Source organism: Osmerus mordax, chromosome 10 (genome assembly GCF_038355195.1).
Source record: "Osmerus mordax isolate fOsmMor3 chromosome 10, fOsmMor3.pri, whole genome shotgun sequence".
NCBI classification, from domain to species: domain Eukaryota; kingdom Metazoa; phylum Chordata; class Actinopteri; order Osmeriformes; family Osmeridae; genus Osmerus; species Osmerus mordax.
The window spans coordinates 1,141,757-1,159,241 of record NC_090059.1 but is presented as its reverse complement, the minus strand read 5'-3'; positions in this window follow the sequence as shown (position 1 = coordinate 1,159,241).

Genomic DNA, 17,485 nt, shown 5'->3' with positions numbered 1-17,485 from the left:
CTGTGTTGCCAATTAATTACATGACATAGCCTACATTTATACCCGCTGGGATGCAACACTTAATATTGTGCTTGATTGAAATCCATGTGGTAGCTATATATTTCAAAACTGTCACTTGCAATAGGTTACAAACTGTTAAAATGAAAATGCACTCGAGATCTGTTGTGGTCCCATGACCAGAACAACATCACTGCAATTGTAGCCAAACCATCTTCCTCACTGTAATGCAAATGGGTTAAGGAATGATCATGTTACAACTATTTACAATAGGTGATATGAAGTTGCCTGTCTAGTTGGTAGGTTTATTTTTAGGCGTCGTATTAATTGTAGCCTATATAGGCCCAACGTAGAAAAACTAACCAAGTTTAAAGGAAGCTCGCATCACCCATCCATCCATCCATCATTTGCCGCTTTTCCGGGGGTCGGGTCGCGGGGGCAGCAACCTAAGCAGGGAGGCCCAGACTTCCCTCTCCCCGGCCACTTCCACCAACTCTTCCTGGGGGACCCCGAGGCGTTCCCAGGCCAGCCAAGAGACATAGTCCCTACAGCGTGTCCTGGGTCTTCCCCGAGGCCTCTTCCCAGTGGGACGTGCCCAGAACACCTCACCAGGGAGGCGTCCAGGAGGCATCCTTATCAGATGCCCGAGCCACCTCAACTGGCCCCTCTCGACGCGGAGGAGCAGCGGTTCTACTCTGAGCCCCTCCCAGATGACTGAGCTTCTCACCCTATCTCTAAGGGAGAGCCCGGACACCCTGCGGAGAAAACTAATTTCGTCAACTTGTATTCGCGATCTCGTTCTTTCGGTCACTACCCACAGTTCGTGACCATAGGTGAGGGTAGGAACGTAGATCGACTGGTAAATAGAGAGCTTTGCCTTTCGACTCAGCTCCTTCTTCACCACGACGGACCGATGCAGAGCCTGCATCACTGCGGACACCGCACCGATCCGCCTGTCGATTTCACGCTCCATTCTTCCCTCACTCGTGAACAAGACCCCGAGATACTTGAACTCCTCCGCTTGGGTCAAGATCTCCTCCCCGACCCGGAGATTGCACTCCACCCTTTTCCGGTCGATAACCATGGCCTCAGATTTGGAGGTGCTGATTCCCATCCCAGCCCCTTCGCATTTGGTTGAGAACCTCTCCACTGAGAGCTGAAGGTCACGGCCCGATGAAGCCATCAGGACCACATCATCCGCAAAAAGCAGCGACCCGATCCTGAGGTCACCAAACCGGACCCCCTCAACGCCCTGGCTGCGCCTAGAAATTCTGTCCATATAAGTTATGAACAGAATCGGTGACAAAGGGCAACCCTGGCGGAGTCCAACCCTCACCGGGAACAGGTTCGACTTACCCTAAAGTTGGAGCACACCCTCCGGTCCCGCTTTTTAAAGAGGGGAACCACCACCCTGGTCTGCCAGTACAGAGGCACTGTCCCCGATGTCCACGAGATGTTGCAGAGTCGTGTCAACCAAGACAGCTCTACAACATCCAGAGCCTTAAGGAACTCCGGGCGGACCTCATCCACCCCAGGGGCCCTGCCACTGCGGAGCTTTTCAACCACCTCGGCGACCTCAGTCCCAGAGATAGAAGGCCCCCCCCCCAATGTCCCCAGACTCTGCCTCCACGTTGGAAAGCGTGTTGGTGGGATTAAGGAGGTCTTCAAAGTATTCCTTCCACCGGTCCAAGACGTCCCCCATCGAGGTCAGCAGCGCACCATCCCCACCATATACAGCGTTGACAGTGCACTGCTTCCCCTTCCAGAGTCACCGGATGGTGGTCCAGAACCTTTTCGAAGCCGTTCGGAAGTCATTCTCCATGGCCTCGCCAAACTCCTCCCACGCCCGGGTTTTTGCCTCCGCGACCGCCAAAGCCGCATTCCGCTTGGCCTTCCGGTACACATAAGCTGCCTCTGGAGTCCTACCAGCCAATAAAGTCCGATAGGCCTCCTTCTTCAGCTTGACGGCTGCCAGGCCTGACCGGCGTCTTTCCCCACCATCGTAGCCAACTCACCACCAGGTGGTGATCAGTTGACAGCTCCGCCCCTCTCCTCACCCGAGTGTCCAAGACATTCGGCCTCAGATCCGACGACACAACTACAAAGTCTATCATCGAACTGAGATCTCAGGTGTCCTGGTGCCAAGTGCACATATGGACAACCTTATGCTTGAATATGGTGTTCATTATGGACAAGCCGTGTCTAGTACAGAATTCCAACAACAAAACACCGCTCGGGTTCAGATTTGGGGGGCCGTTCCTCCCAATCACGCCCCTCCAGGTCTCACTGTCATTGCCCACATGAGCATTGAAGTCCCCTAGGAGGACGAGGGCATCTCCGGGAGCGGCACTTTCCAGCACCCCTCCCAGAGACTCCAAAAAGGGTGGGTACTCTGCGCTGCTGTTTGGTGCGTAAGCACAAACAACAGTGAGGACCCGTCCCCCCACCCGAAGGCGGAGGGAGGCTACCCACTCGTCCACCGGGGTGAACCCCAACGTACAGGCGCCAAACCGAGGGGAAACAAGTATTCCCACCCCAGCTCAACGCCTCTCACCGAGGGCAACTCCAGAGTGGAAGAGAGTCCAGCCCCTCTCAAGGAGACTGGTTCCGGAGCCGATGCTGTGCGTTGTGGCGAGGCCGACTATATCTAGCCGGAACTTCTCTACCTCGCGCACCAGCTCTGGCTCCTTTCCCGCCAGCGAGGTGACGATCCACGTCCCTAGAGCTAGCTTCTGCAGCCGAGGATCGGACCGCCAAGGCCCCCGCCTTCAGCCGCCACCCGTCTCACACTGCACCCGACCCCCATGACCCCTCCTGCGGATGGTGAGCCCACTGGAAGGGGGTCCCACGTTGTCTCTTCGGGCTGTGCCCGGCCGGGCCCCATGGGAAAAGGCCCGGCCACCAGGCGCTCGCCATCGAGCCCCACCCCCGGGCCTGGCTCCAGGGGGGGGCCCCGGTGACCCGCTTCCGGGCAGGGGCAACTGAGAACCATTGTTTATTTTCTTCATGGTAGGTTTTTGAGCCACGCTTTGTCTGGTCCTTCGCCTGGAACCTGTTTGCCTTGGGTGACCCTACCAGTGGCATAAAGCCCCCGACAACATAGCTTCCAGGATCACTAGGACACGCAAACCCCTCCATCGCGGTAAGGTGGTGACTCAGGGAGGAGAGCTCGCATCACGCACTTTTCAAATGTGGTGTCCAAGTCTAGATGCTGCAAAATCCCTATTCTACGTACCCACTTGTTAACAAATCCGATCCATCATTCAACAGTTGTGAACGATGTTGAAACAATCAAAAGCAATGTTGAATCGATGTTGTTGGAACGACGTTCCACGACGTTGATAGAACAACCACTTACAATGTCGATTCAACGTTGAATTTAGGTTATCCGACGGAAACCGATCAATATAACCAAAACTCATTGTCAATTCAACGTCTCTTTGCTATCTGCTCTGGATAAGAGCGTCTGATAAATGACTAAATGTAAATGTATCTGGGACACCCTACAATTTCCCAAGAAATTGTCCCCTCTCTAGTTATTATTATTATTAATTTTCCCACCCATAAGGATCTGTCAATATTTGGACTACATAGACAACGTTGATGTCAAAAGTTTCGTCTTGCTAGCGATTGAGTTGCTTGAATTTTTATTTACGTTCCGTTGCATGGTTTAAATTGAAATTACGTTTTTGTGGCAAAAAGTGCCTTTTGTCAACAAAGGGAACTCAGTGCTATCTTACATCACAACATCAGCACACGTTAGCAACGACGCACGGATACAACGTGATAGAGACGTTCTAGCACGCAAGTTTGAGCTGGAGCTTGGATTGAGTGAAAAATGCCACCCCAAAAAATTCCCAACCATTGGGCTTTGTTGAGAAAGCGATTTCGAGTGGAACTGCAATCTCGGATTTTTGATTTAGGTCGTGAAAGTCTTTGTAATTTGAGCTAGTGCGGGTCGCCCAAGAGATCGCCTAGTATTAGGCGGCAGCCATGCTAGAAAGCGTCATAGTAGTATTTTCGTAATTTTATAGTTCGGTCAATTCTACACCAAAAAACAGAAGGATGGCAATGTTATGACGATATGACTATTGTGAAGACTGCCAGGTGGTGAGATTGTTGCTGTAAAAACTTTGATTTGGTTGCTACGTGAGAGCCCTGTCAGCCTCCGTTGACGATTGCGGCAGCTGTTGTCGATCTGCGTCTGATGAGTATTTTCTTAATTTTGAACCAGGGTCAATTCTACGCCAACAATCATAAGGGGGACAGTGTTTTAAAGATATGGCAATTGCGAAGACAGCCAGCGGGTCAGCATATTTTGGAGATTTGTGTAAAACTTGGAATTTGAGTGAGACCGCGTCTTGTTTTGACGTTAGCCTCAGAGTCAGATTCAGCTCGCCCACTGGCAGTGTGTTGTACCAGAGCCTGTTTAAAGGTAGCCCTCTGGATATCTACAGTCAAGTGAAGAAAACTACAATTGTTTATTCGTAAGGTATTAGGCCTCAGCCATAATAGCTTCAATAGATATAGGTTTCGCAAGATTCATCCCCTTGGGGAAATTACATAATTTCAGCAATTTCATATTGAAATTAAAAACAACAATAAGCCAAAACACAAATGACTTGTTTACACAAATTATACACAGTAATTTACTTTATGTAAAGAATCTATACACTAATAATACACAGGAGGACATGTAATATTGCAATTATCGGACCAGGCGACCTTCTTCCACTGCTCTAAGGTCCAGTTTTGACGCCCACATGCCCATTGTAGACGCTTTCGATGGTGGACAGACGTCATCATGGGCACTCTGATGGGTCTCCAGATACACAGCAGGGTGCAATGCACTGTTGTGACACATTCCTCATGTAACCATCATTAATATTTCCTGTGACTTGTGCCACAGTTCTGTCAGTTTGGACCAGACAGCATAGCTGTGGGCTATGGGGTTGTTGGGCGCCCAACAACATGTCACTGGTTTGTGGCTTGTCCCTTCTTGGACCACTGTCGGTGTAGCCGGTAAAACTCACTCCTCAAGTATTTATACAGGCCACTCGTGCCAGCTAATTCCAAACTTTTTGTTGGCGTAGCTAGCTAGTATATAGTGGTCGCGATTGAGATGTCAGAGGTGGCGGGTTCGATCCTGAGTGTGGGTGAGCGCCGGCTGAGTGTTCCTCCCACTGGTGCGCGGCCCAGTCTGAATATTGGTAGATACTGTCACGTGTTACGGAGGTCAGTCAAGTTCCGGTCCTCCAAACTGTCTTGTTTGTTCGCCAGTTGTAATAAATGTCTGAAGTATGGAATAACTTGTTTATTCATCAGGAACTTACAACCTTCACTCATCCTTTCCATTTCAGAGATGCTGTGATCCAGTCATCTGGCCAGAACAATTCTACGCTTGTCATTGCATTACATTACATTTATGCATTTAGCAGACGCTTTTATCCAAAGCGACTTCCAAGAGAGAGCTTTACAAAAGAGCATAGGTCACTGATCATAACAACAAGATAGCCCCAAACATTGCGAGCAGCCAAAACATGATGCATACATTGTGGAAAACCAAATAAGTGCCAAAGGGAAGAACCCTAAGAGCATGCAGTTAAACAAGTTACAATTGAACAACATGAAACTCCCCACAAGAGTGCAAGAGTGTACCTGTAGAAAAAACAATCAACAGTAAAATATTTCACAGCGAGTACAAAAATGTGAAACCGTTACAACTAACCAACAAGAGCAACAAGTCTCTCAATACGAGTCATTGTGATCCTGGAGGAAACTAACATCAGGTCCAGCCAAGCATTCCTAAGTGCCGGGCGCTCTTGAACGGTGGGACCACCAGACGGTTCTCAGAAGAAGACCATAGGTGGCGGGGGGGGGGGGGGGGGGGGGGGGGGGTTAAAGGCTGGAGGAGAGACTTGATGTAGTCGGGTGCAGTCCCGTTCACAGCTCGGAAGGTCAGTACCAGAGTCTTGAATCTGATACGGGCCGTGATGGGAAGCCAGTGGAGGGAGATGAGGAGCGGGGTAACATGGGAGCGTCTGGGTAGATTGAAGACCAGACGGGCCGCCGCGTTCTGAATCCTCTGGAGAGGACGGGTTGCGCATGCTTGTCATAGGACTTTGTTTGGAGACGATGAGTGTTATTTGCTTAACCTGTGATGTTTTGAAGTTCTGAAGCTCCTGCCATCCTGTGTTTCTAGTTGCAGTAAAATACAAACGAGATATCTCAAAACCAGTTTTAACAAACAGGTGTTTGTTTTTTATTTTTTATTACTAAAACGTTCAAATCATAAAGACCCAGTGCACCAAGGACCATTTGTTTTCAAATGAAAAGTGCGTTAGAAAAAAAGTATTATTATTATTATTACAATTTGACTTAAGTAAGGATCAACCACTATTTAAATGAACGGATATTATAGGGTTGTGTTCAGCCATAGGTTAAACACAAATGAACATATATTTCATTACTTGGGTTATCTAATCATTCAGTTCTCAAACACCAGCTTCCCTTTAATCATAATCATGACATACTATCTCATACTTTATTTTAACAATTTGTCTCATAACAACTTGTTATCTCTCAATAACACCTAGCAGTCCCATTATTACCATCTTAAAGGTCCCATGACATGCTGCTTTTGGATGCTTTTATATAGGCCTTAATGGTCCCCCAATACTGTATCTGAAGTCTCTTTCCCGAAATTCAGCCTTGGTGCAGAATTACAGCCACTACGAGCAGTCCCACAATGAGGCTCCTCAGGACGTGCCGTTTCTGTGTAAATGCTAAGGAGGAGGAGAGAGGCGGGTCAAGCTAGGTAACCATATACAGTAAAGCAACAAAATTATATAGCGTTAGTTGACTACTTGTCTGAGGTTTGTAGCTGGACCAAGGAGAGTTGGTACTGATCCAGACTTTAATTTCAGACAGTCAGCAAGGCCAGCTTTGTATTAGCCCAATTTGAGGAAACAATCGTCGCTAAAATGTTTGCCGCAGACATACAAAACTTTGGGAAGTTGTGTCGGCGCATTTCCAGAGAAAATAAAATTAAGACACTGATTCTTCAGAGGCTCGGATAAAGGAACTAAAAAAATACAATGGTTTTCATTTGTACATCCAAACACTGATCAACTGCTATGCTTCATTCATTTGCGAGCCATGATGTCTCTTGAGGAAAAAATGATATCGGACTTGTACGTAGCTCAGTTTCTCATGGGCAGGCCAGATTCTCTGGGCGAGCAAAGCAGAGAAAGGGAAGGTAACCTTCCCTCTTATGATGACATAAGGAGAAGATTTTCAAAACCGAGCGTTTGAGCTTTCATTTTCTCAAAGGCGGAGAAGAATACCCAGGGCTTAGTTTACACCTATAAACATTTCTAGCCACTGGGGGACCAAAGGCAGGCTAGGGGAACTCATATTAATGTTAAATAACCTCCTAAAGTGAAATTTTCACGTCATGGGACCTTAAAGAATTTGTGGTGTCAGAAACAGGCTTGCATAACTTTGGCAGTTACATTACTCAGGGTTCCAGACTAACTTTTAACCTTGGTTGCACTGGTGCACCTAACTTTTTTATTTAGGTGCACCAGCAAAAAAATTTGGTGCCCCCAAATTTTTCCTTGCGTTGCCAAAAATTTCAAGGTCACCTTTTTATCACGCTCCATATACATTCATATATATTATGTAAATGATAGTAAACAAGAATAAGTTGTAGGTTCATATTTTTTTTATTTGAAGCACAATTATACTGTATTTAAAAATATTAATATTTTAAGTGCTTCACTGAGCTGCCAAACTAAAACATTTTAAACAAAATAAAACATTTCAAAATAGAAAGTGTTACTGTTTAAAAGTGCTTCCCTGAACTGAGACCTAACATTTCATGGCTCAAAGTCTTATAGCGGGTCTCCCCTTGCTATCGCATGCCCTTCAGATGGCCAACACCTGTAATTTGGCCTTCTTGCCCTTTGGCCTTGGCTAAACCAGCTTGCCACACTCTCCCTAGCATCAAAATCCCAGCTCCATGGGTTAGCTCAATGGCCCAGCTCCGTAACTCAGGGGTGGGCAATTAATTTTTACAAGGGGCCACATAAGAAACCTGAAATGTGTTGGAGGGCCGCATCAATGATAACTTGAACTTAATTCTGCTCACTATTCCATTTCTCCCATTGAAAAAAGCAGTAACGTTTATATTTTGATTAGCTGCTACTGGTTATCAGAAGAATAATGATATTCTGTAAATATTTATATAAATATTAAAAATTTTGGTGTAGATCAAATAGGAAAAGACTATAGAAGTAACAGTAAAAACAAAAACAATTATTTCATCAGTTTCATTTTATTTGTAACTAGTTAATCTTCACAAACACTGAAAAGTTGTTTTGCAGTATGTTAAAGATATGCAATTGATCAACTTTATACAAAAAGCAATACTTTTTCAGTTCATTTTGTTCTGTGAGAGAAATCCAGTGGGCTCGAACAAGTGCATCAAAATCTGGCTGAATGTCTGAGGTGAATATGCGAAGGACAGCAGACAGGTGATGATCAAGGTCTGCAGTTTAACTAGCAAACCATCAGCGGCCCGCGCCCACTGAATCAGTCAAGTTCTTACAGTTTTTCTCAATTGCTAAGACACATTTCTTGAATGTGTACTGTGTTTTCTCTAAACTCTAAACACACATCTTCATACTTACACAGTTTTGGCCAAACTCTTGACTGTTGATCCAAAATCAAACACTGTAGTCAAAACCATATTATCTGTCGTATAAACCTAACTTTGCATTCAAAATACACACAAAGCCCTCAAATAAAATCAGCCTTCTGAATACCCTTTACACACTGCTGGGAGGAATTGAAAACACTATTATAAAAAGGTTTTCATGAACCATTGAATATAACGTGTCCCTGAATTTTAGTTACGGTATGTTCCACCTCATGAGTTGGACATGATGCAAATCATAAATATCACAAGGATGTTTATTAGCAAGTACATTTTGAGGTCTTGTTTCAGTACTGTAGTGGTCACAGTATACAATAAATAGTAGTAGGCTACTGTTAGTCAACACAAATGTATTACTTTAAATTGGAATTTGCAGAACAAAGGCTAGGAAAACAAGGAAATAAACAAAGCATTTTCACTTGGGTAAGTTAGGGCTTGAGTATGCTACAGTAGGTTACTGTTCATTCTGGGTCAGCATTCTGTCTCTGAGCAGGGTCAGGCCAGAGATTCTCATCCACGTCACAGACAATGTTTTCTCTAGCTAAACAGCGAGGAAAGAATGCCCTTGAATGTCTGAGCCATCCCTGGCAAGACTCCACAGCCATGTCCCCACAAGCTTCTTCCATGGCTTGGAGAAGGTCGATTTGAACATAGGGATTTCTGTCATAGACCTTCCAACGCCATGCTGAGAAGAACTCCTCTATCGGATTGAGGAAAGGTGAGTATGGTGGAAGGAACACATTTGTGAATCTTGGACCATTCATGAACCAGTTTCGGACAAGAACAGCATGGTGTAAACGTATGTTGTCCCAAACAACAACATAACAAGGCTGCACTTCTCTCTGGGCATGTTGAAAAAGAGCGTCCCGTAGGCCATCCAGAAAAGCCAGAAGACGTTGTGTGTTATGTGGGCCAAGAGTAGCATGGCGGTGAAGGACTCCATGGTTGCTGATGGCTGCACAGAGTGTAACATTACCCCCACGCTGGCCAGGCCCATCGACCAGAGCACGTTGGCCAATAATGTTTCGCCCTCTTCGTCTGCGCTTTGTGAGGTTGAATCCTGCCTCATCCACAAATATAAACTCATGCAAGGTGTCACTGGCATCAAGCTGGAGTATTGTCTGAATGAGATTTGATTACATTACAATACAGCTAATCCAGTATTGTTACAGTAAGCCATGGAAACTATTACAACATGTAGTCTACACAGTCCAATAGTTGATATTTACACACAATTTATGGAATACATGTAAACACATACCTGGGCATATTGAAAACTCAGCTCTTTCACTCTCTCTGAGTTCCTTTCAAATGGAACTCGGTACACTTGTTTCATGCGCATATGGATGCGCTGAAGGATGCGATCAATTGTTGAAATGCTGACACAATATTTTGGAATGTGTCATTGTCTTCATTATTCTTGCCTGGATTTCTCTGAGGCGTATGAGGTTGTTTTCCAAAACAATGTTCGCTATGGCATTGACTTGGGCATCACTAAACATACTTGGCCTACCACCACCAACTGGTTGTCTTTCAATTTTGCAAACAAACAACAGTGTTTGACATTGTCACTCATTGACAATATACTGTAAATACTCAACTTCATGTCAATTTCTTGTATTTTCTGCTTCTTCTACTGTAATGCATATAGGTTCATGGTAGATACCGGTAGTACATAAAAGTACAACTTCATAGTATGGTACATGTTTTCATCCCTGAAAGTCCGGACAATCGACGCAACAGTGAAACGGCTCAGGTTTGGCTGAACTCTCAGGCCTGCTTCTCTCATTGTCATTCCGTGTACTAGAACATGGTCCAATACAGTGGCACGAATCTCATTTGAGATGGATGTTCTTCCTCTGCCTCTTCCTCTCCCTCTAAAAAATAAATAAATTACTAAATGTCTAAATGTAACTTGTCCACCTCTTCTCATTGTGACGTTTCTGCAGTGTCTTCTGACATTAGCTTCCATGGCTTACCTGTTGCGCTTTTTATTCAGTCCAAACCCCTGATTGCTTGTTGAGTACTTTTGCTCGTTAGTGCTTATAATATAATGGATAATTACCCTGGATAATTGGTTGTTAAGGGTGTTTGAATTGTGCTGGTTTGAGTTGACTTTTCCAAGGACAGTGTTTTCTAAATGACATAATGGTGACAATTGTGTCTTAAAGTGAGAGGTGTGTTTAGAGTTTGGCAAAGAAGTGTGAATGAACCTGAGAAATGTGTCAAAAAGGGTAAATTGTGTTTAAAGACTTGGGTGCATGGTCTTTCTGCTGGGAATTGGCAAAATGGTTTTGTGAGGATGGCTTACACATACCATTTTTGTGTGTTAGCAATCAAGAAAAACTGTAATATGTCCGCGTTCGTTTTTTTCTTTAGTCCCTTAGTGTCGATTAAAATTATAATCCTTCAACACAGCGACCTGTTCTCCACAAACTAAGAACACAGCTTTGACTTTGACCTCAGTAAACATATACTTAGAAGTCTATCTTGTTAAAAACTCTACATTCTGTATTGTAGCGACCCACGGATTGGTCGCTGTTAACTCGCGCTGTTGGCGCACAGGATTGTGGGTGGCGCAATTCACATACTTGTTTCATGTTTAATTAATGTTGCATGCATGTTTGAATTGAATGTTGTTGTTCTGTCGATTAGGTTTGTCAGTGGATGATGTATCGATGTTAGTAACTATAAGTTGTCGTTGTTGCCTTAACTGGGAATTGTATGTGAGTTAATGACTTGTTGTTGGCATACACATGCGATTGTAGGTGTAGTAACTAAACCTGTAATCGTGCGGTGAATGGGACACAGGATAAAAAGGTATTCTTCTTGGTGTCACATCATTGCGCATCCACCCCATTATAGCCCTCTAGCGCCATCGTTACAGTATCAACTTTTTGTTTTTCATTTTCTAGGGCTAACCAACAGCTAACTCTTCTGTCGGTGAGGTTGTGCAAGCGCACATATGTAAATCGCCTGATCACTGTAGTCTTTCAGGACTACATATTTACTACCGCTCAACACATTTATTTATTTTAATTTTTTTATTTATCTCACACGGGCCGGTTGTTGCCCGCCGGCCGTACAATGCATAGATATATATAAAGGGTAGATGTCTCGTCCGCGTTGCCGGTCCGTGTACCTTGTGGCCATTGGTTTTTCTAATTTGCAACCCGTGTTGACAAACGCAAAATAGGGCCGTAATATTGTTTTGTCACTTTAGTAAATCGAACACACATTTAAGTATAACGGCTTGTTTTTGGTTGTTTCGTTTTAAAAAAAATAATGAAATAACCATATAACACAAATGGTATAACGAGCCATTAATCGTTGTTTTGATTATTCCATATCCTTTATGCTGATATCTGCAAAAGATGAAAAATAGGCTCGTAATATCGATTCGTCCATTTCGGTAGTCAGAACCAGATGATGGGGAAATGCGTGGTATCCGTTGTTTTGTTTCATTTTGGAATTACGGAATATCCATAAAACACAAACGGTATAACGAGCCATTTACTCATTTGTTTGATCGGCCGTATTATGCATACTGGCACAAGTGAAAAAGAGAGAGAGGGGGAAAAATGTGAAACTATTGGGGGTGTTATTACTTGCGAACACCAGAGGGCAGCAACGACTAGCTTTAAAAAAAAAAATCATGTGATCTGTAGGCCTACAATCTTGACGACATGGCAGCAGCTTCTTTAGTAGAAGACACACACACCAAACTGAAGGCACATGTTGACCGCGTTTGCTAGTTGCTACTTAGTTAATAAATCTTTGATGAACCCAAGTTTCTTTAATATATATTAAGTTTCTTTAATATATATTAGAAACATTACAAGAAGGGGCTCCAGTGTGTGTTCAAACAAGGCCAAAAGTGCCAGAAGGTATCAATCACACCCGTGCAAGTAACACTCCACGCCCCAACCCTCCCTCCCCCCACCTAAATGACGCTTTCAGTTCTGTTGTACGTCTTAATGAAGTGCATTGAGGCAATCATAGTAAGAAAGTTGAGGTCATGTGGGACACCTTTGCAGTTTACATTTACATTTAGTCATTTAGCAGACGCTTTTATCCAGAGCGACTTACAGTAAGTACAGGGACATTATTCCCGAGGCAAGTAGGGTGAAGTGCCTTGCCCAAGGACACAACATCATTAGGCACAGCCGGAATCGAACCAGCGACCTTCGGATTACTAGCCCGATTCCCTAACCGCTCAGCCACCTGACTCCCATAGTTTACATAGACACACAACTGACAGAGGCACTGTTGTGGATACTTTTTCAAAGTTCTGATCATATTCCAAATTCAACTTCTTCAAAGTCCAAAAACAGTACGGAGCAGCAACGAGAGGGTTCCCAGGAAAATCTGATTTCCCTTTTGTCTGTGCCTCTGCTCCAATTGGGCCTTGATGCAATGCCATTGAATAGTTTCTGCTGTTTCTGCCACGTTGTTGGGGACTAACCAGGGACCAAACCAGTAACTTGTGCCCAATTCCTCTATTCTGCCCTACTACATGTGTTTTCCAACACCAGTTTTAATCAACCCTGGGTTATAGCCCTTCACCATTGCATGGTGCCATTCATTCTTCACAGGTCACACCAATCAAGTCAAAGTGAAAAGTAACTGGTCCAACTCCAACAAGGCCAAAAGTGCCAGACGGTATCAGTTGAAAAAGACAATCACACCCGTGCAAGAAACCCTCCCCAACCCTCCCTCCCCCCACCTAAATTACTGCTTTCAGCTCTGTTGTACGTTTTAATGAAGTGCATTGAGGCAATCATAGTGAGCAAGTTGAGGTCATGTGAGCTACCTTTGCAGTTTACATAGACACACAACTGACACTGTTGTGGATACTTTTCTATTCTGATCATATTCTATGTCCAAATTCGACTTCTTAAAAATCCCAAAACAGCTTAATGAAGAACTTTAATGAACTGCATCGAGGCAATCATTGAGCAACTCTTCCCTTTTTATTCATAAAAAAACATAATATTATTTTCTCATGTAACTTTTATTCAGTTTGGATTAAATGTAGAGTTAACTTGACCCAAAACATTACATTTAAATCTATTCAATTTTGCAAAAGGCCATTGTAGGGACAATACAATTGTTGTCCTTGCATCCATCAATGTACAACACGTTTTAGCCTACATCAATGCATTCATACCCCGTGACACACAATTAAAAAACGTCCTTAGAAAGAAAATTTCTGTTCTGCTTGTGACGATTTGTATATCAGCCTACACTTCTGTGCTTAAAGTTAGTATACTATCTTTGGGGGGGGGCAACAGTTACATTGGGGCCAGAGGTTCTGTTAGAGGGGCCAGTTACATTAAACATTATTGTTGTCATATAGTTTTCTTCACTGCAGTGCAGGCATTAACAGGCAAAAGCAGTGGCACCCCCAGAAATGTTTTATAGGAGTGGCCAGATGGGGCCACTGAAATCCTGGGGTGGCTTTCCAAAATCACAAGTCATAACTGAATTTCAGCAATTGTATTATGCTGTTGTAGTATTTAGGTTAGTTGAAAACAGCAGCGGACTGGGGAAGCGTGACAGGATCTGAGTGTGGAGATACGTGGATTTATATGCCGGAATGTTTTATATACAGTACAGTCATCTTTTGTGCAGGATACAGAGAGAATAGAGTATAGAGACTTGTTTAAACAATTGGAAAGCGTGAGAAGGTAAAGAAGTGAGTGGAGAAAAGAGAAGCAGAAAAGTGCAACACCCTCCCATTACCATTATCTCTAATTCACTCTCCTGAGTCTCATCTGTGTTGTATGTCTGCAAACATGCAGTCATTGGACTTGTGTGGGGAGGGTTTGACAAGTGTGATGACTGTATTCCTCCACAGATACCATGGGCTTTGACATGGAGTTGGACCAGTTACTTTTCACTTTGACTTGATGGGTGTGACCTGTGAAGAATGAATGGCACCATGCAATGGTGAAGGGCTATAACCCAGGGTTGATTGCAACTGGTGTTGGAAAACAAATGTAGTAGGGCAGAATAGAGGAACTGGGCACAAGTTACTGGTTTGGTCCCTGGTTAGTCCCCAAAAACGTGGCAGAAACAGCAGAAACTATTCAATGGCATTGCATCAAGGCCCAATTGTAGCAGAAGTCGTAGGATTTTTACAATTGTAGTAGGCCAATAGATCTGTTTTAAAAGTTCAGGGGTGTAATTTGTTGGATATAAAAGGTGAAGCACAGACAAAAGGGAAATCAGATTTTCCTGGGAACACTCTCGTTGCTGCTCCGTACTGTTTTTGGACTTTGAAGAAGTTGAATTTGGAATATGATCAGAACTTTGAAAAAGTATCCACAACAGTGCCTCTGTCAGTTGTGTGTCTATGTAAACTGCAAAGGTATCCCACATGACCTCAACTTTCTTACTATGATTGCCTCAATGCACTTCATTAAGACGTACAACAGAACTGAAAGCTTAATTTAGGTGGGGGGAGGGAGGGTTGGGGCGTGGAGTGTTACTTGCACGGGTGTGATTGATACCGTCTGGCACTTTTGGCCTTGTTTGAACACACACTGGAGCCCCGTCTTGTAATGTTTCTAATATATATTAAAGAAACTTAATATATATTAAAGAAACTTGGTTCATCAAAGATTTATTAACTAAGTAGCAACTAGCAAACGCGGTCAACATGTGCCTTCAGTTTGGTGTGTGTGTCTTCTACTAAAGAACCTGCTGCCATGTCGTCAAGATTGTAGGCCTGCAGATCACAGGATTTTTTTTTTTTAAAGCTAGTCGTTGCTGCCCTCTGGTGTTCGCAAGTAATAACACCCCCAATAGTTTCACATTTTTCCCCCTCTCTCTCTTTTTCACTTGTGCCAGTATGCATAATACGGCCGATCAAACAAATGAGTAAATGGCTCGTTATACCGTTTGTGTTATATGGATATTCCGTAATTCCAAAATGAAACAAAACAACAGAAACCAAGCCTTTCCCCATCATCTGGTTCTGACATCCAAAATGGACAAAACGATATTACGAGGCTATTTTTCATTTTTTGCAGATACCAGCATAAAGGATATGGAATAATCAAACAAATGAGTAAATGTCTCGTAATACCATTTATGTTATATGGTTATTCCGTTATTCCAAAATAAAACAAAACAACCAAAAACAAGCCGTTATACTTAAATGTGTGTTCGACTTACTAAAGTGACAAAACGATATTACGGCCCTATTTTGCGTTTGTCAACACGGGTTGCAAAATAGAAAAACCAATGGCCACAAGGTACACGGACCATAATGGTTAGATTCAACTTGCATCAAGTACTACAAATATAAGTGTTGTTAATGTGGTAAATTGGGCTGATGAATAAAAAAACGTTTAACAAGTCCCATTTACTTCAACAGTTGAAGGTTAAACGTTAAGTGGAACAATATAGTCCTCATTAGGCTACTGTTTGGTATGTACAGTATGGTAGCTAGCATAGCCATTTCTAGCTCTGCTTCACAATATTGCGTTAAGTATTATAAGTTCATGTAATACATACATGTTAATAAAGTATCAAACATACAGTTAGGTCCATAAGTATTTGGACATTGACACAATTTTCATCATTTTGGCTCTGTATACCACCACAATGGATTTGAAATGAAACAATCAAGATGTGCTTTAAGTGTAATCATAAATCTAATTGTCACTTGTAATACTTGGTTGCAAATCCTTTGCAGTCAATGACAGCCTGAAGTCTGGAACCCATAGACATCACCAGACGCTGGGTTTCGTCCCTGGTGATGCTCTGCCAGGCCTCTACTGCAACTGTCTTCAGTTCCTGCTTGTTTTTCTTCACCAGGGAAAGAATTCTTCTGTCATCCACCACAGTTGTTTTCCGTGGTCTTCCGGGTCTTTTGGTGTTGCTGAGCTCACCAGTGCGTTCTTTCTTTTTAAGAATGTACCAAACAGTTGATTTGGCCACACCTAATGTTTTTGCTATCTCTCTGATAGGTTTGTTTTGATTTTTCAGCCTAACGATGGCTTGCTTCACTGATGGTGACAGCTCTTTGGACTTCATATTGAGAGTTGACAGCAACAGATTCCAAACACAAATATCATACTTGAAATGAACTCTAGACCTTTTATCTGCTCCTTGTCAATGAAATAACGAACTCCCATGAGGGAATAACATACACCTGGCCATGGAACAGCTGAGCAGCCAATTGTCCAATTACTTTTGGTCCCTTAAAAAGGGGCGGGCCACATTTAAAATGTATTGTAATTCCTACACCGTTCACCTGATTTGGATGTAAATACCCTGAAATTAAAGCTGAAAGTCTGCACTTAAAGCACATCTTGATTGTTTCATTTCAAATCCATTGTGGTGGTATACAGAGCCAAAATGATGAAAATTGTGTCAATGTCCAAATACTTATGGACCTAACTGTACATGATACAACACACCAGTAACCAATTGACATTATGTGTTAATATACCGAAAATGTCCGTGAATCGAGATGGTGCTGCTGTCTGTCCCGCCGAAAACCATTCAAACAGGTTGACAGCAGTGGGGGTTTTGTTTAACTACAGCGAGCTACCGGAACCACGTGACAAAAAAGCTCTAGCTTTTTTCCTGTGTTTCACTGGCAGTGTGCCAGAATATCGGATTTCTTTAACCAAGCCTGTTTCATTCATCATTTGCCTGAGAAAGCGACTTCCGTTGGCCAGCTTCATTGAAAACCATTCAAACCGGTTGACAGCAGTGTTTTTTTTTTGGAACTACAGCGAGCTACATGAACCA